Source organism: Rhinatrema bivittatum, chromosome 4, assembly GCF_901001135.1.
Source record: "Rhinatrema bivittatum chromosome 4, aRhiBiv1.1, whole genome shotgun sequence".
Lineage (NCBI taxonomy): Eukaryota > Metazoa > Chordata > Amphibia > Gymnophiona > Rhinatrematidae > Rhinatrema > Rhinatrema bivittatum.
Window position 1 is genome coordinate 88,241,881 of NC_042618.1, and position 8,414 is coordinate 88,250,294.

The window sequence follows — 8,414 nt, forward strand, 5'->3', positions numbered from 1 at the left end:
GTTAATTAAGATTCCACTCAGTTTAATGTCTGACTGTGCCACGATTAATCAGAAAGTTCAGGTCCTGCTAACAAGATCAGATTTCTGCTTTCCTCTCGCTGACACCATCACTGCATTGTGTTGTAAGCCTGTGCAGACCTGGAGTTACAGGTCAGGGAGAGGCTGAGCTCAAACAGGAAAAGAGAGAAAAATGCAGTACAGAGAGGATCAGGGGCGAGAGACAGGCATTTCATGGATCATTCATTCCACCAGCAGTAAAACCAATCCAAGGACGGGGAAATACTGTGAAGTGTAGGAAGTGCAGAATCTCACCCCCATCCTCTCTTTTTCTTATCCCCCTTCCAAAGCCCCTTTCACCCCCAAACTCTTCCTCTTTCACTTCCTCCTCCCACCTGATCCCCTCACCCTGGCTCATCCCCCTTCCCATGAACCCCTTAGTTATTCTGGTTTATCCACTCCTCCCAAACCTCTCACTCACCCTGATACATTACCTTCCTCCCTCCCTCCCTCCACCCCACAAACCCTTCACTTACTCTGGTTCACTACTCTCATCCCCAGTTCACTCCACCATTTCTCCTGGTTCGCTCACTTCCTCCACTCCCCAGTAAGTTTGTTCTCTTCCCTCCACCCTGCAATCTCAGGTTTACACTCTACCAGCCATCCCCATGCCCATGGACCCCCTCACTCAGAGGGCACTATTGGCAAACCAGGAAGAGGAAGAGGACAGTGACTCTGCAGTGTTCATGATACATCCTCCCTCCTCCCTCACTGCACCTAAGAATCCTCCTCTGAACCAAGGGGTTCAAACTGCACTATTCAGGTGTCAGCAGGGGAGGAGGAAGGATGCACTGAAGGATCTGCAAGGCCTCAGTCCTCCTCCTCCTCCTGTTTGTCCGATAGAAGCCAGTGAGTGAGGAGATGCAGGGGAGGGGAGCGGGGAGATTGTGCTCCATTGCCACCAATATGTCTCTTGGGGGCAGGTGGATGGGTGGGTAAGAGAGGGTTAATGCAGCATCCACCTACATCAATGTTTCTCCTCTGGGCTGGGCAGGGGAGGGTAAATGCGCTATTTCACTGTCACCAATGTTTTTGCTTTCAGAAGGTCCTTAGTCTCCCGCTGCTGTTTGCCCAGGACTGGCCAATTCTATGGTAAGAGCTGAATTTTGTGGTCCTTGCCACGGCAATAGAATTGTAGGGGAGTGGGGACCCTGGATGCATTTTAACTCTCACCAGAATAAAACAACTTTCCTACTCAGGTTTTTTTTTTTCTGCAGACAGGAGTGAATTCCTGAGGGTGGAGGCTATTCCTACTGCTACAGTAAAACAAACTTTCTTTCAGCAGAAGTAACTGGAACGCTGATCAGGGATGTGGAGAAGTTCTGGAAGCTTTATTTATAGGATATTATAAAATATTTTGGAAGTAAAACAATCCTCCAGGCCAGCGAGTCTTCAGTATTCCAGAGATTGCTTTCTTTAATCTGACAACAAATTACAGGACTGAGATGGGCTGGAGAGCTGTGTACATCTAGAAGTACTGTAGACTGATTAGCAACAACATCCAGAACCATCAGTTAACTAAGATTCCACTCAGTTTAATGTCTGACTGTGCCACCATTAATCAGAAAGTTCAGGTCCTGCTAACAAGATCAGATTTCTGCTTTCCTCTCGCTGACACCTTCACTGCATTGTGTTGTAAGCAAAGAGTAAAACCAATCCAAGGACAGGGAAATACTGTGAAGTGTAGGAAGTGCAGAATCTCACCCCCATCCTCTCTTTTTCTTATCCCCCTTCCAAAGCCCCTTTCACCCCCAAACTCTTCCTCTTTCACTTCCTCCTCCCACCTGATCCCCTCACCCTGGCTCATCCCCCTTCCCCCCTTCCCATGAACCCCTTAGTTATTCTGGTTTATCCACTCCTCCCAAACCTCTCACTCACCCTGATACATTACCTTCCTCCCTCCCTCCCTCCCTCCCTCCACCCCACAAACCCTTCACTTACTCTGGTTCACTACTCTCACCCCCAGTTCACTCCACCATTTCTCCTGGTTTCGCTCACTTCCTCCACTCCCCAGTAAGTTTGTTCTCTTCCCTCCACCCTGCAATCTCAGGTTTACACTCTACCAGCCATCCCCATGCCCATGGACCCCCTCACTCAGAGGGCACTATTGGCAAACCAGGAAGAGGAAGAGGACAGTGACTCTGCAGTGTTCATGATACATCCTCCCTCCTCCCTTACTGCACCTAAGCATCCTGCTCTGAACCAAGGGGTTCAAACTGCACTATTCAGGTGTCAGCGGGGGAGGAGGGAGGATGCACTGAAGGATCTGCAAGGCCTCAGTCCTCCTCCTCCTCCTCCTCCTCCTCCTCCTGTTTGTCCGATAGAAGCCAGTGACTGAGGGGATGCAGGGGAGGGGAGCGGGGAGATTGTGCTCCATTGCCACCAATATGTCTCTTGGGGGCAGGTGGATGGGTGGGTAAGAGAGGGTTAATGCAGCATCCACCTACATCAATGTTTCTCCTCTGGGCTGGGCAGGGGAGGGTAAATGCGCTATTTCACTGTCACCAATGTTTTTGCTTTCAGAAGGTCCTTAGTCTCCCGCTGCTGTTTGCCCAGGACTGGCCAATTCTATGGTAAGAGCTGAATTTTGTGGTCCTTGCCACGGCAATAGAATTGTAGGGGAGTGGGGACCCTGGATGCATTTTAACTCTCACCAGAATAAAACAACTTTCCTACTCAGGTTTTTTTTTTCTGCAGACAGGAGTGAATTCCTGAGGGTGGAGGCTATTCCTACTGCTACAGTAAAACAAACTTTCTTACGGCAGACGTAACTGGAACGCTGATCAGGGATGTGGAGAAGTTCTGGAAGCTTTATTTATAGGATATTATAAAATATTTTGGAAGTAAAACAATCCTCCAGGCCAGCGAGTCTTCAGTATTCCAGAGATTGCTTTCTTTAATCTGACAACAAATTACAGGACTGAGATGGGCTGGAGAGCTGTGTACATCTAGAAGTACTGTAGACTGATTAGCAACAGCATCCAGAACCATCAGTTAACTAAGATTCCACTCAGTTTAATGTCTGACTGTGCCACGATTAATCAGAAAGTTCAGGTCCTGCTAACAAGATCAGATTTCTGCTTTCCTCTCGCTGACACCATCACTGCATTGTGTTGTAAGCAAAGAGCCTGGGCTGAGCAGACCTGGAGTTACAGGTCAGGGAGAGGTTGAGCTCAAACAGGAAAAGATAGAAAAATGCAGTACAGAGAGGATCAGGGGCGAGAGACAGGCATTTCATGGATCATTCATTCCACCAGCAGTAAAACCAATCCAAGGACAGGGAAATACTGTGAAGTGTAGGAAGTGCAGAATCTCACCCCCATCCTCTCTTTTTCTTATCCCCCTTCCAAAGCCCCTTTCACCCCCAAACTCTTCCTCTTTCACTTCCTCCTCCCACCTGATCCCCTCACCCTGGCTCATCCTCCTTCCCCCTTCCCATGAACCCCTTAGTTATTCTGGTTTATCCACTCCTCCCAAACCTCTCACTCACCCTGATACATTACCTTCCTCCCTCCCTCCCTCCACCCCACAAACCCTTCACTTACTCTGGTTCACTACTCTCATCCCCAGTTCACTCCACCATTTCTCCTGGTTCGCTCACTTCCTCCACTCCCCAGTAAGTTTGAGAAATGCTCACTGCTTGCTGCCATCCTTTACATTTATAGATACTCTGGCTGCTTTGCCTTTTATTATGTCACCCCTCCCCTCCCCATCAGCCTCACATTGTCTCCGCCCCCCTCTTGTGATGTTATGATGACAGGAGGTGACACGATAAAAGGCAAAGCTGCCAGGGTGTCTATAAATGTGAAGGAGAGCAGCAAGCAGGGATCATTTCTGCTGACTGGGGCTCTAGATAGCAAGAGAGCAAAGGTCCTGACTCTTTCGGAGCTAAACTACAAGTAATAGAAGAAAGAAGAGGGGGAGTCCTGCTCCTAGCTCAGAACAAGAACACAAAGTCATCATGGCCTACAGAAGCCATCGAAGCAGGAGCAGAAGTGCAAGGAGGAGGAGGAGGAGAAGGTCTCCAAGAAGGAGATTTAGAAGGCAGAGCAGGAGGTAAATGGCTATAAATGGTTTGTTTTTTTGTTGGTTTTTTTTATGGAAAATTATTTTTATTTATTTCAAAAACCGTATAGGAAACATAGTGGAGACAGAATAGGAAGTAGCATGTTTAAAACACATTGGATACCAATGTGTTTTAAACATGCTACTTCCTATTCTGTCTCCACTATGTTTCCTATACAGTTTTAACAGATAGCTTAACTTGGTCTTTACTCCTCGTCAGGATATCTACAATGAATATGCATGAGATTGATTTGCATACAATAGAGGCAGTGCATGAAACTCTCTCTCACGTGGATATCCTGAAAACCCAGACTGGCTGGGTGTGTCCCGAGGACTGGATTGAAAGTCTCAGCATTAGCGTGGCAGAGGGCCAGGAGAGAGGTTAGTGTGAAACTCCCCCCTCACACATTCACCCCTCCCTGCTCTTCAGCTTCAGGGGGAGCAACCCCTCTACCCTTCAGCCTCAGGTCCCTCTCCAGTCAATCTGTTCTGGGCCATGTCTCCCCCTTCCCTCCCCCAGAGTCAGCTCTGGTTTTCCCTTCAATTTCTCACTTATCCCAAGGCTTTCTTGAATTTTGTTACTGTTTTTGCCTACATCTCCCCTTGTATACTCTTCCATGCATCCACCACCGTTTTCCTGAAACATTTCCTAATGTTTCTTCAGGAGATAAATATGGAATTGTTCTTAATCATATAATCATGTTTTTGGATCCTTTATTTAATCTTATATACATATATTCATGTTGACATACATATTACCATGTTATTTATTTATTAACTCGCATGTTTATTAGCTGTTTAGTATTATACATAATTTGTTACTTCGATTAACCTGTTCAATGTAAGCCGCTAAATGAAGCGATAGTTACTGTTCCTTGTAAACCGGGGTGATATGTATATTATACAGGAACCTCCGGTATATAAATCCTTTAAATAAATAAATAAATAAATAAATAAATTTTAAAAAAGCCCCCCAAATGACAGCAGACCTTGTTTTAATTCCAACCGCTGAGTAACCAAATTCCACCTTGGCTCTCTTTTTTTTATCCGCACAGGAAACGGAAACGGATCCGGATACAGACGATGCAGACAGTACTCTAGGAGAAGGCAGATGCCAAGCCAGACAATTCCTGCTGTCATGCTATCTGGGCCCGTCAAAGCCTCTCCGTCCTCACCTGAACTCCGAACGGCAACCTCTTCAAAAGGCACTGTGACCAGCTAGCGCACGAAACAAAAAAGAGCTACCACCACCCCAGAGAGAAAAAAAAAAAAAAAAACCAGAGCTACAGCGCTGGATTCAACTGAAACTGGAACTGATCTGAAAGCAAAAGAAAGAGGTGGAGCATTGCAGCGCTGGATTCAACTGAAACTGGAACTGATCTGAAAGCAAAAGAAAGAGGTGGAGCATTTATTTATTTATTTAAGGGTTTTTATATACCGCAGTACGTAAAGAAATACATCACCGCGGTTTACATTTAACAATAACTTAGCAACAAGCTTTACATTGACATTAGTAATAGGTATTAAATAAAATAGGTATTAAATAAAATAAATTCCATATAACAGTTTTGACGGAAAACAGGCTGTACAGACTGTGGACCATCCAATTATGTATAACATACAATTAAAATATTGATGTAACTATTTAACAATATTTAAATTAAATATGTAACTATTTAACAATTTAGCATTGCAGCGCTGGATTCAACTGAAACTGTAACTGATCTGAAAGCAAAAGAAAGAGGTGGAGCATTGCAGCGCTGGATTCAACTGAAACTGTAACTGATCTGAAAGCAAAAGAAAGAGGTGGAACATTGCAGCGCTGGATTCAACTCAAACTGGAACTGATCTGAAAGCAAAAGAAAGAGGTGGAGCATTGCAGCGCTGGATTCAACTCAAACTGGAACTGAACTAAAAGCAAAAGAAAGAGGAGGATCATTGAAGTGCTGGATTCAGCTCAAACTAGAACTGATGCGCAACGCATCGCGACTTCCAACTTATTCAACATAGCTATGTTGAATAAATTCAAATTCAAATTTCAAATTCAAAAAAAAAAAAACCCCACCCTCCTGACCCCCCCAAGACTTACCCGACTTCCAACTTATTCAACATAGCTATGTTGAATAAATTCAAATTCAAATTCAAATTCAAATTTCAAATTCAAAAAAAAAAAAAAACCCACCCTCCTGACCCCCCCAAGACTTACCAAAACTCCCTGGTGCTCCACCGGGAGTCAGGAAGCCATCCCTGCACTCCTTTGCGATTTCCTCACGGCGCCGATAGCCTGTGTCACAGGGGCTGCCGTGCCATTGGTCAGCCCCTGTCACATGCTCACGGCACCATCTTGTGCTTCTACCACGTGACAGGTAGGTCACGTGGCAGGAGGTCGCTCCGGGACCCCCGTTGGACCGAATCAGAACATTTGGCCAGCTTGGGGGGGGCCTCCTGACCCCCCAAGCTGGCCAAAAGTTCCGATTGGGTCCAACGGGGGTCCAGGAGCGGAGGCACGGAGGAGCACGTGACACCGACGTCACGTGCTCCTCCGCGCCTCCGCTCCTGGACCCCCGCTGGACCCAACCGGAACTTTTGGCCAGCTTGGGGGGGGGGCTCCTGACCCCCCCCCAAGCTGGCCAAAAGTTCCGGTTCACGGAGAGCACGTGACGTTGGCGTCACGTGCTCTCCGTGCCTCCGCTCCGGGACCCCCGTTGAACCCAACCGGCACTTTTGGCCAGCTTGGGGGGGGCAGGAGCCCCCCCCCAAGCTGGCCAAAAGTTCCGGTTGGGTCCAGCGGGGGTCCCGGAGCGGAGGCGCAGAGGAACACGTGATGTCGGTGTGACGTCGGTGTCACGTGCTCCTCCGCGCCTCCGCTCCCGGACCCCCATTGGACCCAACTGGAACTTTTGGCCAGCTTGGGGGGGTCAGGAGGCCCCCCCAAGCTGGCCAAACGTTCCGGTTCGGTCCAACGGGGGTCCCGGAGCGACCTCCTGCCACATGACCTACCCCTCACATGGTAGAAGCACAAGATGGTGCCGTGACCATGTGACGGGCTGACCAATGGCACAGCAGCCCCTGTGACACAGGCTATCGGCGCCGTATGGAAATCGCAAAGGAGCGCAGGGATGGCTTCCTGACTCCCCGCTGAACCACCAGGGAGTTTTGGTAAGTCTTGGGGGGGGAGATTAAGGACGGTAGGGGTTTAAAGTAAGTCTTGGGGGGGGAGATTAAGAACGGTGGGGGTTTAAACGTATGGACAGATCCACAACTCATAGATTTCTCCATACGTCCAAATTGAACGGAATCGACCCTCACCTTCAATGTATCAACGTTTCAACTAAAACATTTTGCCTGCATATCCCTACAGATTAATGCTTAATATTATTTGTTTGATTTGACATTGTTAAATAAAATTTGCTATGTATATATTTTCAATGCAGCCTTGCCTTCTTTTTATTGTATTGATCTACGTTGCTAGGTTTTTGGCCCATTTGCAAGTTTCTTTTGCCACACCCCTGCTCTCTCCTTTCATTGAATGTGTTTGCTCACCTTTCCAGAATTTGGGTGTAATATTATTTGTCTACCATGTAAAATTCCCTTTTTTAAAATCTTTTTTTTCTGATCTTGAGCTGGACAGCAGCAGCAGTATAACCATGCACCCCAGCCCCCTATAGACACCAGCACCTGGAGCTGACCTGGGGGGGGGGGGGGGGGTCCCAGAGTCAATACAAGCTGAGGACGGATACTGCTGCTGAGTGTCCCTGAGAGAGACAGAGCTGTGAGCTGACAAGGACAGATAGATAGAGTTTTTAAAGCTGACAGAGCAAGTGGTACCAGAGACAGTCTCAGCTCTAGCCCAATGTTAAGCAGCCGCAGCCAGGAGTACAGTCTGAGCTGATCTTAATACTCTCACAGCCGACAGACAGATGCAGCATTCAGCTCTGCAGAACAGAAGAAATTGCCATGCTGGGTCAGACCAAGGGTCCATCAAGCCCAGCATCCTGTTTCCAACAGAGGCCAAACCAGGCCACAAGAACCTGGCAAGTACCCAAATACCAAGAAGATCCCATGCTACTGATGCAATTAATAGCAGTGGCTATACCATAAGTAAACTTGTTTAATAGCAGTTAATGGACTTCTCCCCCAATAACTTATCCAAACCTTTTTTGAACCCAGCTACACTAACTGCACTAACCACATCCTCTGGTTTAAAAACCAGTTGGCGTTACTGTGAAATTCCTTTTCTTCGTCCCCTGCATGTTGTTCTGCAGTTTATTTAAAATCCTTTATGTTCACTG

General features: G+C 47.2%; 1 long non-coding RNA gene across 1 annotated transcript; it reads right to left on the minus strand.

Moving 5' to 3' along the window:
- Positions 1-1,367: 1,367 nt before the first annotated feature.
- LOC115089325 lies at positions 1,368-3,477 on the minus strand. The gene is made up of 2 exons (XR_003856073.1): positions 3,156-3,477; positions 1,368-1,675 (listed from the first exon to the last, which is right to left on the minus strand). It is a non-coding gene; the product is annotated as an uncharacterized LOC115089325 (long non-coding RNA).
- Between the last annotated feature and the right edge of the window lie 4,937 nt (positions 3,478-8,414).